Genomic DNA, 21,106 nt, shown 5'->3' on the forward strand with positions numbered 1-21,106 from the left:
GTTCTTTCTGAAGCTTTTGAGCTCAGCAGACAAACTGTACTATTCTATTCATAAGCAGAGGCTGCCTGTGTTGTTTTTCAAAAGCCTGAACTCCTTTAGACTTTGAAAGCAGTAAGAGGAAAACATCTTTAAAGATACATGTTATAGAGGACTTCCCTGGTGGTCCAGTGGTTAAGACTTCACGCTTCCAGGTCAGTGGGTGCTGGTTCCATCCCTGGTTGGGGAACTAAGATCCCACATGCTGCACAGCATGACCAAAAAAAATTTTTTTTAATTTTTTAAAAAGATGCATGAATGTATCGTTGTTGTTTAGTCGTTGTCACATCCAAGTCTTTGCGACACCATGGACTGTAGCCCGCCAGGCTCCTCCGTCCATGGGATTTCCCAGGCAAGAATACTGGAGTGGGTTGCCATTTCCTTCTCCGGGGGTCTTCAAAACCCAGGGATTGAATCCAGGTCTCCTGCATTGGCAGGCAGAGTCTTTACCATCTGAGCCACCAGGGAAGCCCAGAATATATAATTGAATTTAAAAGGTAATAAAGTATTTTTTATTTTTAGCTAAGTGTTTTACATGTACAAGACACATATAAACACACACACACACAAATCATCTGGAATAATTATACTACGATGACAGGAATTACCTCTGGACTGTGGGATTATTGGTGACCTTTATTTTGCGATATACACCTCTTTGCATATACAGTCGAACTTTGAACAACAAAGAAATGTGGGGTGTCCACTCTCCACAAAATCAAAAATCTGACTATAACATTACAGTCAGCCCTCTGTATTCTCAGATTCAACCAGCCCCGAACTGTGTACTGGAGTACACATATTTATTGAAAAAATATCTGCATAAAAGTGGACCCATTTCATTCAAGTCCATTCAAGAGTCAACTATGTTATCTGAACAATCAGAATAAAATAGTAAAGCTATTACAAGTTGGGGGGAAATGTACCATTAACTTTTAAAAAAAGAATTATGCAAAAGCATTCTTTGATCATCTAAAAAGCTAAAGCAGCAAGCCCATGTGTGTGGTTGTTCCTTGTCCCATTTTGGCGTTGATTTACCTAAGCTATGATATTTTTCTCTTCCTAAAAGAAGCACAGAAGAACCTGGATGTAGTAGATAGTCACTATTTTTGTTTGTTTGGGGAGGGTGGTGCTTATATTTTTAGTTACCCAACATCTATGTTATCCCTTCTCTTCCTCATGGAGCACCAACTTTCCTCTAGAAAAACAGTCTCCACACTGTATACTCAGTCCATGTGCTTTGAATAAAACTGACCCCAACCTTGGCTCCAAGAGTGTGCATATGACCCAGATACGTCCAATTAGATAAGAAAATGAGCTGAAATTCTGACCAATGAAAATCAGATCATGGATTTTTTTTCTGATCCATAAAAGACTCTGTTTATGGGACTAGGACCTGGGAGGATATATGCCTAGAGCTACTGGCCATCATATCACCATCTGCTGTCCATATGAACAGCAGAATTGCATTAAGAGAAATGAAAAAAAAAAAAAAAAAAACTCTGTCTCCTGGATCACACTGTACCTGAAGCCCACTTTTTTCAAAAGAATTGTATTGTTTTCAACTAACATACGATGGACCTTAGACTTATTTTGAATGTTCCAGCACAAGCTCTGGTTAACTTAATGGATATGCTGCTGCTGCTGCTAAGTCGCTTCAGTCGTGTCTGACTCTGTGCAACCCCAAAGACGGCAGCCCACCAGGTTGCCCCATCCCTAGGATTCCCCAGGCAAGAACACTGGAGTGGATTGCCATTACCTTCTCCAGTGCATGAAAATGAAAAGTGAAAGTGAAGTTGCTCAGTCGTGTTCGACACCTAGCGACCCCATGGACTGCAGCCTTCCAGGCTCCTCTGCCCATGGGATTTTCCAGGCAAGAGTACTGGAGTGGGGTGCCATTGCCTTTGAGAATGAAATTAATTGAGTCTAATAGCACTAACTGAAAAACATCATTTATAGGTACAGATAGAATCTCATGGGTAGATATACCCTGAGCCTAAAGAGGAGGCTGACATGCATCAGCACACACAGAATGTGTCTTGTATTTAATGACTTTGTCCTGCTTCTTGCATTGGCCTCCTCAGGACAGCCTAAATATCTCATAGTCAGCTTTTTTCAATACATTACAAAACTTCAGCAGTTAGAGCTATGCATTACATTATCTAGGCATTCTGGCACTTTCATTTTGTTAAAATTTGAGCCTTACTAAAGAAGTCCTCTCTAAGCCTTACATTCAGGCTTCCCTGGAGGCTCAGCAGAAAGAATCCACCTGCAATGCAGGAGATGCAAGAGTCGCAGGTTCGATCCCTGAGTTGGGAAGATCTCCTACAGAAGGAAATGGGAACCCACTCCTTGCCTAGGAAGTCCCACGAACACAAGTGGAAATCCCATGAACATAAGCATTATTGCTTGGCAAATCCCATAAACTGCAGAGCATGGGAGGCTATAGGCCATGGGGTGGCAAGAGTCGACAGGACTTAGCGACTAAAGCACCAACAGAGTCATTCAACCCCTACAGCTGTCCATGCTTTGGCCTATTCTACGGTATCTCTGCTAACCAAAGCCCAACTTTAAATGAATTTATGAGTAGTAGATTTCCCTTTTGGAATAAATTAGTTTGAGCCAGACATTTCAGTCTCTTGTAACCCAAAGAAAGCTAACTGGACCCATTTAATTATAGAATCACTAACACCTACGTTCTGCAGCCCAATTAAAATAATAGCTATTCTTTGCTCATCACTTGGTGTGTTCAAGATATTTTAAATGCATTATCTCATGAATAAGCCCACTCGTCTTTTGAGATAGACATTATTTTCTCTGTTTCACAGATGAAGAATCTGAGGCACGACGAGCCTAGATAATTACCCTCAAATCACCCCGCTAGATGGACAGAATAGGAAACACCGGCCCCACATTCCACCACTATGCCACGCTACCATCCCGTCTAGACTTAGAATTCTAAATTCCAGTCTCGCACTAGAGACATAATTCTTTTATTGGGCTTGGGTGTACTACCAGTTGAGTTAAAAAAAAAAAAGAAAGAAAAAATAAATAAATAAAAGAGAAACTTACTTCCCACAAATAGCCCTGACAGAAGCCAAGCATAGGAACAGCACACAAACAGAGCCTTGTTTAAAGTGGGAGGAGAGGCTTCACGAGTGGTCCAGCGGTTAAGAATCTGCCTTGCAATGTATGTGGGTTGCATCCCTGGTCTGAGACAATTCTGCAGACCTCAAAGCAACGCAGCTCGTTAGCCACAACTACTGAGCCTGCACTCAGCAGGCTCTGCAACTACAGAAGCCTGCGCATGTAGGGCCCACGCTCTTCAACAAGAGAAGCCACCGCAATGAGAAGCCTGTGAACTCAACAGAGAGCAGACCCCACTCTCTGCAACTAGAGGAAGCAGCACACAGCAGTGACGACCCAGCACAGCCAAAAATAAAATAAATGCTTAAAAAATTAAAAACTAAAGTGGATGGAGGAAGTCCCCTCAGTGCCACCATGTTCCTCTGATTTCCAAGCAGCAATAAAGATCTGAGAGCAGGTTCGGGGCTCACTTGAGTCATGCCAAATGCCCATTAGCATCGTGTAACCTCCGAAGCATCAGACTTTATTTCAGGGGGCTCCAAAATCACTGCAGACGGTGACTGCAGCCATGAAATTAAAAGACGCTTACTCCTTGGAAGGAAGGTTATGACCAACCGAGATAGCATATTCAAAAGCAGAGACATTACTTTGCCAACAAAGGTCCTTCTAGTCAAGGCTATGGTTTTTCCTGTGGTCATGTTTGGATGTGAGAGTTGGACTGTGAAGAAAGCTGAGCACCAAAGAACTGATGCTTTTGAACTGTGGTGTTGGAGAAGACTCTTGAGAGTCCCTTGGACGGCAAGGAGATCCAACCAGTCCATCCTAAAGGAGATCAGTCCTGGGTGTTCATTGGAAGGACTGATGCTAAAGCTGAAACTCCAGTACTTTGGCCACCTCATGCGAAGAGTTGACTCACTGGAAAAGACTCTGATGCTGGGAGGGATTGGGGGCAGAAGGAGAAGGGGACGACAGAGGATGAGATGGCTGGATAGCATCACGGACTCAATGGACATGAGTTTGAGTAAACTCCGGGAGTTGGTGATGGACAGGGAGGCCTGGCATGCTGCGATTCATGGGGTCGCAAACAGTTGGACATGACTGAGTGACTGAACTGAGTTGAACTGAACTGAACCTCTGAAGCATTAGTCAAAGCTGACTCCATTGGTGAAATTAGCTGGAAAGCTGCAGATTTTCCACTTTATAAGGACACTGTCTAAGCTGGACGTGAGCTATCACCAGATTTCCAATAAGTCACTTCTGTTTCATATAATTATATGAAAATGTAGCAAAATGGTTCATGCGCATTTACCAGGGACATGGCATCCCATCTAGTTTGTTATTTCTCACAGTAACCCAACTTCACTCCAAGAAACTGAGGTACAACAGATCCATAAAGATAGAGTGTTCACAGTCAGACAGGCCAGGAGCAAACACATAAAGTACCCTGCTTTTCATGGTGTTAGCTGCTAAGTTGTGTCCGACTCTTTGTGACCCCATGGACTGTATACCGCCAGGCTCCTCTGTCCATGGAATTCTCCAGGCAACAATACTGGAGTGGATTGGTTGTCATGCCTCTCTACAGGGGATCTTCCCAACCCAGGGATCGAACCTAGGTCTCCTGCATTGCAGGGAGATTTCTTCACTTTTCAGAGGCAACTAAGTCACCTGGTACATTGAATCACATTTTATTTAGGCTACAGAGCCATTGGAGGTCAAGGGAAGCAGTCTTGCTTTCCTCGGGTTCAGTTCCCCACTGAGAGCACTCACATTAATCCCTGCCGCCCACCCCCTACCCCGGGCATGGATGGCATGATGCTACAGCTCCCCAGGCAGCAAAGGTGGGAGTCGGTGCCTATGGAAGCCTTGGGGAATGGAGGCTGGCAGGCAAAGCTTTTCCTTCTGAATAACCCTGCTTGTCAAACACCTCCCCTTGATGATTTCCTGGCAGCCCTGACTCTTTTAGGGAGAAAGTTCCAGGGACAAAAGAGTGGCTGTTCCTTCCCACTGGTTCTCAGCAGTGGAGGGAGGGCTTCTCGGGCTCCCAAAGAGGGTCCAGGGGAGCCAGGATGGCCAGAGGAGATGGGGTTTGTGAGACCTGTGCCCCTGAGGTCAGCAGGATGGTGACAACTCCCCCCACCCCACTCCCACTCCACACCCTCCAAGCACACACACATGGGCAGCTTCCACCTTCAAGAAACTCTTGGAGGCAGACAGCTTCTGCAGCCTGGCGCCGCAGCACCCCAAGTACAAAGGCTCTTTTCAAATCCACCTCCGAACCGCAGAGCCAGTGCCCAGCCTGTCCATCCAAGAGCTCCCGGCACACATGACCAGAACCTCCTCTATTTACCCGGATTCCTGTAGGAGCCTTCCTTCGGGGGCACACCGGGAGCAGTGCATTAAGACAAGTCTGCCCTCGCACGGGCAATACAGGCCTGCCCTGTCCACAGTAATGAACCTGGCCAGAGGTCACCTGTGCCAGCAATGATGAACAATGTCAGTGATGAAACCTTGGCGGACCACTCCCACCACCCTTCCCCACAATGTGCCATGCCGGCCACTGCATAGCACTGGGTCTCGAGCCTCATTTCCACTCTGGTCCTCACTTCAGCCAGAGGGATCATTCCCAAAAGGCATCTCAGCAGGTCCTGTCTCTGACTGACAGCTCCTGCTGCTCCCACGGGTGTCAGAATGAATCCAGCCCCTAACAGTGTCACAGCTCGTCACCACCTGAGTCCACCCTATCTCTCCAGCCTCTGCTGCACACTCTGTCCCACGCTATGTGTCCCCAGCTCCCAGTTCCTTGAACACATCCTACTTTTCTTTCTCCCAAACCTTTTTTTTTTTTTTTTTGCAACATGTGAGATCTTAGTTTCCAGCTCAGGGATCAAACCTGTGCAGAGTCTAAACAACCTTTGCTCAAGTTATTCCTTCTATTGAGAATTTTCAATCCTGAAAACTCCTATTCATTTTGCAAGGCCCAGCTGATATACTGATTTTTTGGGGAAACCTCCCCTGACTCCCTCCAGCCTGCGGGAGAATTCTCTACCTTTCTTACCAGAAGCATCTTGCATATGATTTCCAAGGAAGGATTAAACCAGCTGGGAATGTAGACTTACTGCAATTTTCAGAGTCTTGCTCTCTCTCCTCCTTCTGCAAGTCACCTCTAAGAGAGCTGGTCAGATTCTGGTTTCCTCATTCTTCTCTTTCTGCTTTTGGACATGCTGGTATGAGGTCATGATTTCTGGAACCACTGCAGCCTTCTGTGGACATGAGGTAAGGTGGGGGTGCCAAGTGAGCCCCAGAGAGCAGGACCCCCTGAGCCTTGCATCATGAAGTGAAAGTGAAAATTATTCAGTTGTGTCCAACTCTTTGCGACCCCATGGACTATATAGTCTATGGAATTCTCCAGGCCAGAATCCTGGAGTGGGTAGCCTTCCCCTTCTCCAGGGGATCTTCCCAACCCAGGGATTGAACCCAGGTCTCCCACATTGCAGGAAGATTCTTTACCAGCTGAGCCACCAGGGAAGGACAAGAATACTGGAGTGGGTAGCTTATCCCTTCTCCAGCAGATCTTCCCAACCCAGGAATCAAACCAGGATCTCCTGCATTGCAGGCGGATTCTTTACCAGCTAAGCTACAAGGGAAGCCCTCCATCATGGTCATGGGCAAAGGTGGTTCAAACTTCCTTCTCTGTCCTTTGCAATGTGATCTGGAAGCTCCTTCCAAGGTAGAAAGGAGTAAGAGTCCCTCCCCACTTGGCCTGCAGTCCCAGGCAAGTTTCAACTCAGCCTTTTACCCCGGCGCCCCGAGCTGCAGGATCTGAGTGCTGCTTTGGTGCTAATAAAGTTGTTCCTTGATTCCTGCATCAGTGTTTGCCTGTGCATCACCGACCAGTGGACATGAGTCTGAGCAGGCTCCGGAAGATGGTGAAGGCCAGGGGAGCCTGGCGTGCTGCAGTCCATGGGGTCGCAGAGAGTCAGACACGACTGAGTGAACAACAACAGCAACACACAGTCAGAGCTCAGGGGTGATGAGAGGGAACGACAGGGCAGGACCTGGGCTTCATGGAAAGCCTGTCCCCCTAGCTTCCACCGCTGAGCACACTGTGCTGTGGCCAGCTATCTACTCATGTCTGCCACGTACTCCTTCCTCAAGATATTAAAGCCCTGCTCACCTTTGATTCTCCAGGGTTTGGCTCATGTGGGCCCATTATAAATGTCTGTTAAAAAAGAATGAGTGGGTACCAGACACTGAATAAGGCATTTCCTCCATCCTACCAATTCCCAGGACTGCTGCCATCCCCTGCCCTGCTTCTCTGTGCCCAGAAAGTCAGTTTTGTTCAAGTTTTTAAGCACGATGCTCTCCATGTTATAGCTGAGGAACACAAAGCATCAAAGAAGAAAGAAGGCCTCAAGGCTCGCGAGTCAGAGAGGCAGGGTTGGAACTTGCTCTGATGCTGCAGCCGCTGCTGGTATCTGCCAGGGGGTGCCGTCACCTGTCACAAGGATGCTGAGCAAGTAAAGGGAAGCAAGGCCTCTGCACCTGCACCTCCTCCCGGGACAGCTCCGCAGCCTGCAGCGCAAAACCCCGCCTCCTCCCTACCCCCTCCGCCCTCTCAGCATCCCAGGGACCAAGGATGCAGGGTTCTGACACGGAGCCTGCAGTCCCTGGGAGCTGGTCCAGGATCCTGCCTGCATGAGGGGAAAGGTTTGAACAAGGGAAGGAAGAGGAAAGAGAAGCAGAAGTCGTCGCTTTGAGTCGGGGGAGAGTGTGAGCCAATAGCTGGTTCCTGGGTGGAGGATGGATAGAGAAGAGCGTATACAGGTACCTGCTTCTGTCCTCCTCAACCTGGTCCACGTTGTCAAGCACCAGTCTGTCCCAGATGTCCAGAGAGGAGACCCGCCACTGCAGGGGCTCACAGGAAGGACTCAGGTGGGCCTGAAGGCTATCCTGGGGGCGGGGGGTGGTGGGAGGGGAGTAGGTGCAGGAGAGAAGCTTTGGTGGTGGAGGGAGAATTCAGATGGGAGGTGACAGCAGGGGAAAAGCAGAGGGAGTCCCGGGCAGCTGCTGCTGGATGCGGCTCTGCTGGCTCCTGCCAGGCACTAATGCAGAGGATCAGCCCTGAATGGCTAGGTCTGGGGCTGGGGGTCAGACCCCTTTGTCCTTGGGGCCATCATCTGTTACGTGGGGGTGGAGCTTGGGGAAAAGAGGTGACTGGCACCATTTCACGAGGAGCTCTCTGAGGAGGAGGCAGGGCTGCGGTAGAAGGGATGTGGGTGAGAAGGCAAAGAAGGAAGCTCCACAAGAAGGGGGCTGAGATAATTCCATCCTGCAGGATCTTCAGGGGAAAAGAGGCTGCCCCTTCCCAAAGGGTCGGGCGGGACTGGCCGGGGCTGGGCAGGGAATCTCTGCTCTGACTGGTGGGGAAGCTGTGCCACTTCGGGCAACTCAGTCAACCTCTCTGGGCCGAGGAAAGTCATAAAAATGCCTGCTCTGCTGGTCTCGGTGAACTGTTGTGATGTCCTGTTGCGATAGAGCTTTGTAAAATGTGAAGGGCACTTAAAGGTGAAGGTATAAAAGCATGAGCGCCAGCACCTCCTAGATCAGTGGTCCCCAAATGCGGTGTACCCTACAGTCTCTCGAGAAGCTGTTTTTTTAAGTGTTGCTTCTTGACTGCATCCTAGATCAGTGGTTCAAACTGGAGAAGCGAGAAGGTGTTAAGACAGCAAAGGGGGCAGAAAGCGGTACTTTTAAAAATAAAGCTCCCAGGGTGATTCAGGCTTCCCTGGTGGCTCAGAAGGTAAAGAATCTGCCTGCAACGTGGGAGACCTGGGTTCAATCCCTGGGTTGGGAAGATCCCCTGGAGGAGGGCATGGCAACCCACTCTAGTAGTCTTGCCTGGAGAATCCCCATGGACAGAGGAGCCTGGCGGGCTACAGTCAACGGGGTCGCAAAGAGTCGGTCATGACTGAAGTGACTAACACTTCAGGGTGATTCTGAAGCACTGGAAAGGTGGAGACCCACCACCTCAGATCTCCTCAGGTTTCCTGAAGACAGTCATGCGGCACACACATCTTAGAGAAGCAGACCCTCAGCTTCCCCCAGACCTCCTGCGTTGGGGTTTCTGGGAGGCCAAGGGGTCTCTGTGTTGAACACCATGATGAGGCAGCCCAGACCATCATTCTGTGATGTGTCTGTGATCCCCTCTTCCTTGCAGGATGAACAGTCACACCTGTGGGCATCACCTTGCTCTGGGCAGAGCCGCTTGGGGAAGGGACGTGCCCTCTTCAGGGAATACACACAGACATGTGCTTTGGGGATGGGGTGGCGCTAGACAGCGCTCCCCACCCCATTCCTGCTCCACTGGACTGACAGCCCAATTCTAACGTGACCAGTTTCCCAGCCATAGAGGCTGAGATGAGTTATCCTTGACGAATAACACCGAATAACCGCATTTCATTATTTTGTCAACAGATATCCAGGCTTTTCTGCCCCATACTCTCTCTGTTGGCTCTGCTCCATTCCTAAGATTACGTAAGTGTGTGTACGTGCGCGCACACACACACACACACACACACACACCAATCCCACTAAACACACAAATGCCAGGGTGAAGAGGATTCAAGGATTTAAGGAGTCAGGAACTCACACCAGGCAACCATGTTACTTGGGAACACGGCTAATGTAGAAATAAATGAGGTAGATGACCTTAGGACTGGATAGAGACCTGGGGACTGTTCCCTATCTCACGGGGAAGTTAAGAGCACGGATACTACAGCTAGAATGCCTGGACCGTGAGACTTGGACCAGCGGTCCTCTGGGGTAGAGATTCTCACAGTGCTGCTGGGAAAGCAAACAAGTCAGTGCAGGCGAAGCTCTTAGAAATGTGGCTGCACCCGCCACGCTGGTGCAGTGTCTCCTGCTCTTACTCGTTGTTGTTTCTGTTGCTGCTTTATGATAGGTGAGGAAGCTGAGGTATAGAAAATAATTTGCTCAATTTATCTATGGTACTTGACTCTTGGAGGAGCACAACCTAAGGAGAGAATCATAAATGTGAACACTTATATAGAGGAAAATGTCCACTGTAGCATCACTTAGAACAAAAAGCTAGCAAACAACCAGAATGACCCACAGTAAGCGGTAGGTTACCAGAATGATGGTGGATCTATGTGATAATTGCATGAGAAAATGAGAGACAAAATATGGAGCTTTTTTTTTTAATGAAATACAAAATGGGTCTCAATGGAGAGAGACGCAGAGACAAAGCTGGTCTGGAAGAAACACCAGCAAAATACCAACACTGAAAGTCTTTGGTTATGGGACTGTGGGAACTTTTATTTTCTTCCTTATGCTTTTCTAAATTGCACTAGTTTTCCATAATGAGCAGATACAACTTTTAAAGTCAGTAGATAAAACTGTTTGTTTCAAGCCGTTTGCTCAGTGTGCTCGGAGTCCACACGGGCTTTCTCTATCTCTGGCCAGACCTCTGCTGCTTGTCGGGCTGCACCAGCAGTAGGAAGCGAGGCAAAATGGGATAAAGATGATGCACAAACACCAGGAAGCACCAGGACTGGGAGCTGGGCAGGACCGGGAGCCAGCTCAACAGGGACCCTGGTCCCGAAGTGCAGCCCCAGCTCCCGGGACTGAGCTGAAAGGGCAGAGCTGGACAGACCTTCCTATCAGAGAAACTGCATGGCCAGCGGGAACATCCCAGCAAACACTCCAACACCCGCCCTCGGGGTTACCCAGAAACAGAAAGAGTCAGCCCTACTTTGAAGACACCAAAGAGCTGTACCTACTTGGCTTTGTCTTTTCTACAGGTTCCCTCTGCAAGTGGGGAGCCAGAGACCCAAGAGGATACTAGATCAGCATCTCTGCTGGTCTGCATTCCCTGCTTCTCCTTAACATAGAAGTGTCCGTCCACACCCCATGTCTTTCCAGTCATAAAGCCAAGGTTCTGACACAGACAACACCAAGGAACGCTTATTTTGCTACTCTGAGATTTAAAAGATCTGGAAATCACTTAATGACTAAGAAAGACTTCATCTAAGAAAACAAGAAGGAAGGGAGGGAGGGAAGGAGGAAAGATGGAGAGGAGGGGGGAGGAGGGAAGATGGAGAGAGAGGGAAAGTAACTGAGAAACAGAGGAAAGGGATTTATCATACTTGGTATCATATAAAAAGCTATGACCGCTTCCAAGACTTTGCTATAACCAACTCAGTGTATTTTTTAAGTGTTAAGTTCTGATCTTTGTAAAATAAGAGACTGGAGTAGATAACCTCTGAAACTGAATGATTCTATGTAAAGTTGAAATTGTAAGTTAACGCCCACTCTCTCTTTAAAAGATCAATCTAGTGGCAAAAGTCAAGCAATAAAGTTGGCCAAGTGATCGAGGGAACCAACTGTACATTTAATGAATAGGCTTGAGCGCCCACAGAATTTTCCAGCAAAAGCTCAAAAATTGTCTAATGCAACCACCTCACTGTACAGATGAAAATTCTGGGACAGAATCATACCGACAGTTAATACCTGCCCAGTGCCAGGCAGGCGACCTGCTCAGGGTCACAGCAAGCCAGTGACACACCCAGAATTAAATGTGATTCTCACTTTTTCCACAGTCTACTTGTTCTGACTCTTGGTGGATTTAAAGATGAAACCATCAGTTATCAGAAGCTCCTCCTCACGGTCCAGGATGTTCAGAAGAGGAGCCGAGACAAAGGCAACAGCAGGTCAAGAGCAACCACATCCTCTCCTTTTGTCTCCAAGCACAAAAGGGACTTCCCCAGTGGCTCAGCGGTAAAGAATCTGCCTGCAATTCAGGAGACCCAGGAGGCCTGGGTTCAATCCCTGGGTCGGGAAGATTCCCTGGAGAAGGAAATGACAACCCACTCTGGTATTCCTGCCTGGAGAATCCCATGGACAGAAGAGCCTGGCAGGCTACAGTCCGTGAGGTTGCACAGAGTCAGGCACGACTGAAGCGACTTAGCACACATGCGTGCAATCTCTGATTCGGTTAACAACATGCATGGAAATCAAACTGCTAGCACCGTAAGGCAACCCCTGAAGTCAGTCATCCACTGGCGAAGTGTATCTGAAGTATGTCCACTTGTAAGCAAAGCAGAACATAAACTTCACCTCTAACAAAGAACAGCGCTTACAGTTCTTTTTCTCAAGGACTTCTACTTAAGAGAAAGGTCACCAGGGGAGGGAATGTCTCCTTTCACATTATTCAGAGCCTTATCAACTCACTGATTCTGTAAGCCTCTGCACAAACTTAAGAGGAGTGTGGAAAACTTGAAGAGGGTTGCTAAGGAGGTCTACAACGATCCATTTGAGAAGACCTTATTTAAAGGGCTGAGGTTTCACGGACTCAAATCCATTGCCGTGAGTTTCAGATCTCTTTGACTTTCTCGAAATATATTAATATTCCTTGGATTGCAGGGTTTTTTTTGTGGGACATGAATAGAAGTTCCCTCCAAAAAGAGGTGGAGCTTCTGCAGTTAAAAATAAAAAATACTTTGAACAGCACTGACTTGAGAAGTGAAATAGCTTTACTTGTTGCAGGACTTCTCAGAGGCTTTAATCTTCTGCACATATGCCTCTGTATCTCTCAGAGGCAGTGCTTGTTTTCTTTTCTTTTTTTTTTTTTTTAATTTATTTGGCTGGGTTGGGTCTTAGTTGCAGCACTTGGGATCTTCCTTGTTTTGTGAAGGATCTTTTGTTGCGGCCCACAAACTCTCCAGTTGCTGCTCGTGGGTGCCCGAGCACGCGGGCTCAGTAGTCGTGGCGTGCAGGCTTAGCTGTCTCTCGGCATGTGGAATCTTAGTTCTCTGACCAGGGATCAGACCTGCATTCCCTGCATCACATGGCAGATTCTTAACCACTGGGACCATCATTTCTGAAACGGGCATCATGCCCAGAGATTCTGTTCCCGTGGGAATGTTGGACTGGTGCTCTGCAGATCACCTTGAGGAACTGACAGAAGGAGCTATTCTAGGTAATGCGGTCAGCTGAGTATACATTGCAGCAGAAGAAAAAAACACAAGGAAGTTAAAATACCACAGGAGATGTGTAACTGACATAGGAGGGAAAAGTCCCGAAAACAAAGGCTGTGAAGCCCAAATGCACGTCCTTGAAGGGGTGTAGGATACGGATTCTCATTGGGGAAGTCTCAGAAGAGGCCTGGGGGACTTGCCTGGTGGTCCAGTGGCTAAGACTCTGGGCTCCCAATACAGGGGGCCCAGGTTCGATCCCTGGTCAGGGAACTAGATCCCACGTGCCGCAACTAAGACCAGGTGCAACCGAATAAATAAATATGAAAAAGAAGAAGAAGAGGCCTGGGATAATTAGGAGCTTACTCAAGTGCAAGGCGGAGTACTGGATTCCCTGACTTCTGGAAGTCTCTTCTTATTCAATTATTCCACGTCATTTTGTCTTATTTTCTACGTATTTACCATGGAGCTCAACTGACTTCCATGCAAATGAAACACATTCCTGAAATGCTGCATATAAAGAAATACGTTCTCTGTAAATTGAATCATATTTTCCACCAGTTTGTGTTGTAATTTCAAAGAACATCGACTCCAAACACATAACAAAAGGCACGTCAATGAGCTGCTGGGCACCCCAGGTAGCACCCCACCTGGACCCACTAGCCAGGCAGGTAACCAGCTGAGCCCCAGATCTGTCTACACTCGCTTACTCTCACGCTCAGTTAATTCCTAAGTGAGCTGGAGGCTCTCACTGCTCCCGGGGATATGTTGCCTCATTGCTTACATCCTTTTCAAAGGGATTTACTAGAATCCTTGGATACTCTCTTCTGCTGGCATTTTTAGCCTGGAAGTAGTTTTCAAGTCAAAAAGGGCATTAAACCACTTTCCATGAGTCTCCTCTGTGACAGTCAAGTATCTGATGATTGAATAGCTGGATCGTGGTCAGCCAATCTAAATCTACAAAGCGAGAGAAACTATTATATATACTCATATCTCCCAAAAGACTAATTTATGAGAGCTCCGAGTGGTTTCCACCATTCCGAAAGGTTGGACAGTTTTCAGACGCTTGCCGATTGAAGCCTCAACACCCCACTGAACCAGGGAAAGAAAAGAGAGACCATGGAAACAATACTGCTCTCTGATTGGATGCTTGCCAGGCCGTGTGACACATGGGTCAGCTCTGCCTCAGTGCATTCCACTGGCCACCATGAGGGATGTTTTTACAGGGAAGAAAAGGCTCAGAGAGGTTCCCAACACACCCAAGGCCACACAGCGGCAGAGCCAGAGGGTGGCAGCACTGGGCGCTGACTCCCGGCTTGGCTGAGATCACCTCTTCCGACTGGGCTTACAGAGGAACTAGGGGCTCAGAACTGTGTCCTCAAATCTCCCATCCTGCCTCACCTGACACTGCCTCAGGGACGGAAAATGCAATGCTGCAGGTGGCGCAGCGGTAAAGAATCCGTCTGCCAACGCACGAGACCCAAGAGATGTGGGTTCGATCCCTGAATCAGGAAGGTTCCCTGGAGGAGGAAATGGCACAAGCCTGGCAGGCTCATGAGGTCACAAAGAGTCGGACAGGACTGAGTGACAAAACTCGCACACGTCGGAATCCTGGCAGGTTCAGCACCTAGAGTCAAAATGCAGTAAGAAAGACATGAAAATGGTCAGAGTCTCCTCAAGTTTCCACTTTTGAAGATGCATTTTGAAAACTATCCCCTGCTTCTGCCAACAAATAGAGACGCTCTTTCTTTCTCAAATCTTTCTAATATGAGAGTATCCCTTTACCCGCCATTAGAGAAAGGAAATCAGGATGGTATTCATAGAAAGCGTGCCACGAACTAGTCCAGGTTCCTTTCTCTATAGACCAAATAGCCTCATGTAAGTTTAGCTATACTGTGATTTTTTTAATGCGAAAAGGCTCCTTACCATTGAAAACACCTCTGACAGAAAGTGAATCTATTATTTTTATACACACACACACACACACTCACACAACAAAAACAGCAACTTTTTAGAAGTGCACCTATTAGAAAAAGTGAGGCAGAGAAGCATTAAGATGGAAGGCCCATGATGGATTTCCTTTAAGTCCAACCTGATTTCATTTTTTCCACACTCCTGGAAACAGCAGATATTTTAGGGGGAATGGAAGGAAGGGTTATAGAATTCTTTTCAACTTGGGTTTTCTGCAGTGAAAGCTGTCCCTGGTAAGGGATGACCTCACCTCTCTTGGAATCTGGAGGAATTTGAGCTGATTGCAGCTCAAATTGCTTTTGAGACTTTCCATTTGAATTCTAGCCCTGAAATATCGCAATGAAATTACCCGTAAAGCACTGAAAAAAGGGAGACTTTCTTATCTGCCTCCCAAGGCGATATGTTGGACATGGATCCAATTCTACAATGATTTAACTTTCGGCCAGTAAATCTCACAAACACAAGAGTTCCCCTGGGAGCCAAAACTCACTGGGAATAATCTCAGAAGGACAAGAAGGGGTCTGGGGCTGACAGCGGGGTCATGATGTTCCAGACAGCCAACAAATGCAGAGTCCGGGCTGCGAACAAGTGATGACCCAAGAAAGCCATATGGTCCCACTTTAGGAATGCCCTCTCTCAATTTTCTCCCGCTCCCAGCCGGCAGGCATGGGGGACACCTAGTGATCTGACATCAGAGATGCAGGAGGTCATCCTCAAATGGGAAATATCCCAACACCACAGTTTTCCTTTTTTCTCATTCTAGTCATTTTGATGGAAACCCTTTATTGCTGTCTCCTTGCCCACATAATTGAACAGAACATGTAACTTAGGGTGTTCGTTTTTCCCCAAATTGAATGGTCTTATTGCAATAATTCTAGGCTTCCCTTGTGGCTTAGATGGTAAAGAATCTGCCTGCAATGCAGGAGACCTGGGTTCGATCCCTAAGTCGGGAAGATTCCCTAGGGAAGGAAATGGCTACCCACTCCAGTATTTTGGCCTAGAGAATTCCATGGACAGAGGAGCCTGGTGGGCTACAGTCCATGGAGTCACAAGGACTCAGACATGACTGAGTGACTAACATTGCAATAATTCTAACATTGGGTGCTGAGAACCTACACAAAGGTGATGGCAGAGAGCCCCAGGGTGTTACATTTGTACATTATATTTGCACATTAACTGAGCGTGTTCTTGATTGCTGGGAGGTCCCTGCTCCCCTGCAGCCACACCTCTCGTCTGGAGTTGTGACTGTCTCCTCCCCAGCTGCCAGCCCTCACTTCTACTCCCTCCCACTGTCTGTGTCTGATAACTACCCTCCTCCCACCCCGATCTTACAGTCTGCTGTGACTCAGTCCAACATGATCCCGCAGGAAGGCTCCCAAGAGCGGCCACACCAGATGGAGGAGGCCAGGGCACCATGGTTCAGTCTCTGATGTTCCAGCCCGGGGTTCAAATGCACACGTAGGAAGAGGTCTTCCTCCCAAGAGAAGCCCAACACTACAGGCACAGTGCCTCCATTGGCACCGGGCAAGAGCGCCTTAGTCCAGTGACTAAGACTCCACACCCCCAGTGCAGGGGGCCTGGGTTCAATCCCTGGTCAGGGAACTAGATCCCACATGCCTCAACTCAAGACACTGCATGCTGCAACAAAGACTGAAGATCCTGCGTGCCGTAACTAAGACCCAGTGCAGCCAAATAAATAATAATTTTTTTAAAAAAAGGGATCACTCCGCCCTTCTGAAGCAGTGACTGTGTTCAGTGCTTCTGACCAATGTTAGAAAACTGAAACACAAGCCCAAGGAGACCAGACCTATTATTCTTCAGAAGAAAACAAAAATCCAACACTGCATGTGAACTCTTCCAACATTTCTTCTGTTTTGTTTATTTATTTCTATTCTTTCCAGCTTTACCAAGACATAACTGTCGTGTCCAGTATTTCTTAGTGTCCCATCATCTTTGATTTAGGACATGTGGTCAGAAGTAGCTGTGAAATCTTAGGTTAGGCGCTTTGTGACAGCTGTTTGGAATCCTGCACATATGTAAAACCATGTACCAGGGCAGTGCAGATGCGGAAAGAAAAAATAAAGAGTAAAGTAAAATACAAAAAAGATCTTCACGACCCAGATAACCACGATGGTGTGATCACTCACCTAGAGCCAGACATCCTGGAATGCAAAATGAAGTGGGCCTTAGGAAGCATCACTATGAACAAAGCTAGTGGAGGTGATGGAATTCCAGTTGAGCTATTCCAAATCCTAAAAGATGATGCTCTGAAAGTGCTGCACTCTGAAAGTGCTGCAAAGTTGGAAAACTCAGCAGTGGCCACAGGACTGGAAAAGGTCAGTTTTCATTCCAATCCCAAAGAAAGGCAATGCCAAAGAATGCTTAAACTACCACACAATTGCACTCATCTCACACGCTAGCAAAGCAATGTTCAAAGTTCTCCAAGCCAGGCTTCAACAGTAAGTAAACCATGAAATTCTAAATGTTCAAGCTGGATTTAGAAAAAGCAGAGGAACCAGAGATCAAACTGCCAACATCTGCTGGATCATCCAAAAAGCAAGAGAGTTCCAGAAAACATCTACCTCTGTTTATTGACTATGCCAAAGCCTTTGACTGTGTGCAAAAAACTGTGGAAAATTCCTCAAGAGATGGGAACATCAGACCATATTACCTGCCTCCTGAGAAATCTGTATGCAGGTTAAGAAGCAACAGAACTGGACATGGAACAACAGACTGGTTCCAAATTGGGAAAGGAGTACATCAAGGCTGTGTATTGTCACCCTGCTTATTTAACTTCTATGCAGAGTACATCACGTGAAATCCCAGGCTAGATGAAGCACAAGCTGGAATCAAGATGGCTGTGAGAAATATCAATAACCTCAGATATGCAGATGATAGCATCCTTATGGCAGAAAGCAAAGAACTAAAGAGCCTCATGATGAAAGTGAAAGGGGAGAGTGAAAAAGTTGGCTTAAAACTCAACATTCAAAAAACAAAGATCGTGGCCTCCAGTCCCATCACTTCATGGCAAAAAGTTGGGGAAACAGTGGAAACAGTGAGAGATTTTATTTTGGGGGGTCCAAAATCACTGCAGATGCTGATTGCAGCCATGAAATTAAAAGACACTTGCTCTTTGGAAGAAAAGCTCTGACCAACCTGGACAGCATAGCAGAAACATTACTTTGCCATGTCTAGTGATGTAAAGGTCCATCTAGTTAAAGCTATGGATTTTCCGGTAGTCACATATGGACATGAGCATTGGACTATAAAGAAAGCTGAATGCCGAAGAATTGATGCTTTTGAACTGTGGTGTTGGAGAAGACTCTTGAGAGTCCCTTGGACTGCAAGGAGATCAAACCAGTCCATCCTAAAGGAAATCAGTCCTGAATATTCATTGGAAGGACTGATGCTGAAGCTGAAACTCCAATATTTTGGCCACCTGATGTGAAGAACTGACCTTGATGCTGGGAAAGACTGAGGGCAGGAGGTGAAGGGAGTGACAGAGGATGAGATGGTTGGATGGCACCACCAACTTGATGGACATGAATTAGAGCAAGCTCCAGGAATTGGTGATGGACAGGTAAGCCTGGCGTACTGCAGTCCACGGGGTTGCAAAGAGTCAGACACAACTGAGCGACTGAACTGAACTGAAAGTAAAATAAAAAGTAAGGCATGTACATGAGGAGCCCAGGTTCCCATTCACTCCCAGACTTCAGACGGGGACTTCTTGGCAGTCCAGTGGTTAAGATTTCACCTTCTCGTGCAGCAGGACGTGGGTTCAATCCCTGGTCGGGGAACTAAGATCTCACATGCCATGAAGGCAAAATACCAAAACATAAAACAGAAGCGACATTGTAACAAATTCAGCAAAGACTTTAAAAATGGTCTACATCCAAAAAAAAAAAAACTTTTAAAAAACAAAATAAAACAGTAAAGGAACACCCTTCCAAATGAGCAGAGGGCAACTGCCTGAGGTCTAGGAGTGAACGAGAAGCTGGGCTCACCACACACAATGTAGCTCCTGAAAAGCCTGACACATCCCCTACAGCAGAGAGCAAACCTCACAGCCCACACGATTTTTCCCAAGCACACCAGACTTTTCTCTCTTCCCAGGGATACCAAATTGCCTTAAAGCAGCCGATGAGTGTCTGTCTGATTTATGACTCAGCTACCATGGCCTCTGGAAACTTTACTCTGTCTGACTCTGGTCCTGTGATTTTTGTTGTTGTTCAGTCGCTAAGCCACGTCTGACCCTTTGTGACCCCATGGACTGCAGCACGCCAGGCTTCTCTGTCCTTCATCATCTCCCTGAGTTTGCTCAAACTCATGTCCATTGAATCGGTGATGCCATTCAACCATCTCATCCTCTGTCACTCCCTTCTCCTCCTGCCCTCAGTCTTTCCCAGCATCAGGGTCTTTTCCAGTGAGTCTGCTCTTTGCATCAGGTGGCCAAAGTACTGGAGCTTCAGCTTCAGCATCAGTCCTTCCATTGAATATTCAGGGTTGATCTCCTTTAGGATTGGCTGCTTTGATCGCCTTCCTGTCCAAAGGACTCTCAAGAGTCTTCTCCAGCACTACAGTTCAAAAGCAACCATTCTTTGGCACTCAGCCTTCTTTATGGTCCGATTCTCACATCCGTACGTGACTATTGGAAAAACCATGGCTTTGACTATGAGGACCTTTGTTGGCAAAGTGATGTCTCTGCTCTTTAATACACTGTCTAGGTTTGTCACAGCTTTTCTTCCAAGGAGCAAGCATCTTTTAATCTCTCTATATTAAATCATGTCTTACGCACAATTTATTTAGAGATTCTGCAATGAATCCTTTAAGAAAAGAGCCTTCAAGCTTAAAAGTTTATATCCTGAGTCTATTTTTTATGCTGTATTTCATTTCAATGTTGGTTTCAGAGAACGAAAATGAAATCACCTGGGATGCCCTTTCTTTGAGGTGCAGGTGGCTGGTCACTCTGGGTGGCCGATCAGTGTCACTGAATCCCCATCGGCTGCCTGGCAGAGTGGGGAGCCAGGCTCTCTTGAGAGTGTGTGGCCTGGGAAATGTTTTCGCTTGCAACCTCGCAACCACCAGGTGGGCTGAGTGGAATTTGCTTCCTTATTTTGCAGATGGTAAACAGAAGCATGGAGAGATTTAAACAAGGTACAGCTAACAGATGGTTCAGACCTAAGTTCTCTGACTCTGAAAGCAAGGAAGCCAGGAAGTTCTGAATTCAGGATGGGGAGGGCAGTCCCATTTCCTGCCTGGGGCCAGGTCCCCCGCGGGACACTGCAGTGGCCTCAGGAATGAGCTAAGGATGTGTACAGCTGTTGGCCCGGAACTGAGACCCCCAAGCCAGCAGCTGCCCTTCAGTCGCAGTGGAAGAAGACCAGAAAACCAAAGGAGGTGGGGAGCAGCTTCTTTCGACCCTAGGGTCTCCTGTACCCTCTGAAAGAAGGAAATTGCTCAGACACTCAGTAATGTCCAACTCTTTGTGACCCCATTGGCTGTAACCCGCCAGGCTCCTCTGTTCATGGGATTCTCCAGGTAAGAATACTGGAGTGGGATGCCACGCCCTTCTCCAGGGGATCTCCCCGACCTAGGGATGGAAACCATATCTCCTGCATCTCCGGCATTGGTAGGCAGATTCTTTATCACTAACACCACTGCAGAAGCCCTTGAAAGGAGGAAAAAACAGTGGAAAACAACTAAGGAATGTCAGCAAGTACTCCACTGCAAAGGAGAAAGGACACGGTGGGACAAAAAAGGACGCTGAGGGTGAGGACCAGGGAAGTGGGATTTTGAAAGCTGCTAGAACTGTAGACAAAAACTCTGAGCCAGGGTCCAGCTTATGGGTTCTGTCCTGAGGGTCACCTGTGAGACCCTGCATTTGTCCCAAAGAAGAGGATTCAAAGGAAGTGTTAGAGGAAGGCTCTAGAAGAGAGCCACTCCCACCCTCCCAGGCTGCTAACACACGAGGGGAAGAGAACAGTGATGGGTGAGGAAAGACCCTCTAGAAAGATGCATGA

At 47.3% G+C, this 21,106-nt stretch overlaps 1 protein-coding gene and 1 long non-coding RNA gene across 5 annotated transcripts in view; one reads left to right on the forward strand and one right to left on the reverse strand.

Moving 5' to 3' along the window:
- The window catches only part of KCNA6 (potassium voltage-gated channel subfamily A member 6), a 43,161-nt gene that overhangs the window by 11,733 nt on the left and 10,322 nt on the right, over positions 1 to 21,106 (reverse strand). For 2 of the 4 annotated variants that reach the window (XM_005207188.4, XM_005207189.4), the window contains exon 2: positions 6,240 to 6,383. The gene's annotated coding sequence lies outside the window, so the exon portion shown is untranslated. 4 annotated transcript variants of the gene reach the window in all.
- LOC132345348 (uncharacterized) lies at positions 7,758 to 13,660 on the forward strand. Its single transcript, XR_009494645.1, has 2 exons — positions 7,758 to 8,055; positions 11,742 to 13,660. It is a non-coding gene; the product is annotated as an uncharacterized lncRNA (long non-coding RNA).

The sequence above is a fragment of the Bos taurus genome, chromosome 5 (assembly GCF_002263795.3).
Source record: "Bos taurus isolate L1 Dominette 01449 registration number 42190680 breed Hereford chromosome 5, ARS-UCD2.0, whole genome shotgun sequence".
In the NCBI taxonomy this organism is placed as follows: domain Eukaryota; kingdom Metazoa; phylum Chordata; class Mammalia; order Artiodactyla; family Bovidae; genus Bos; species Bos taurus.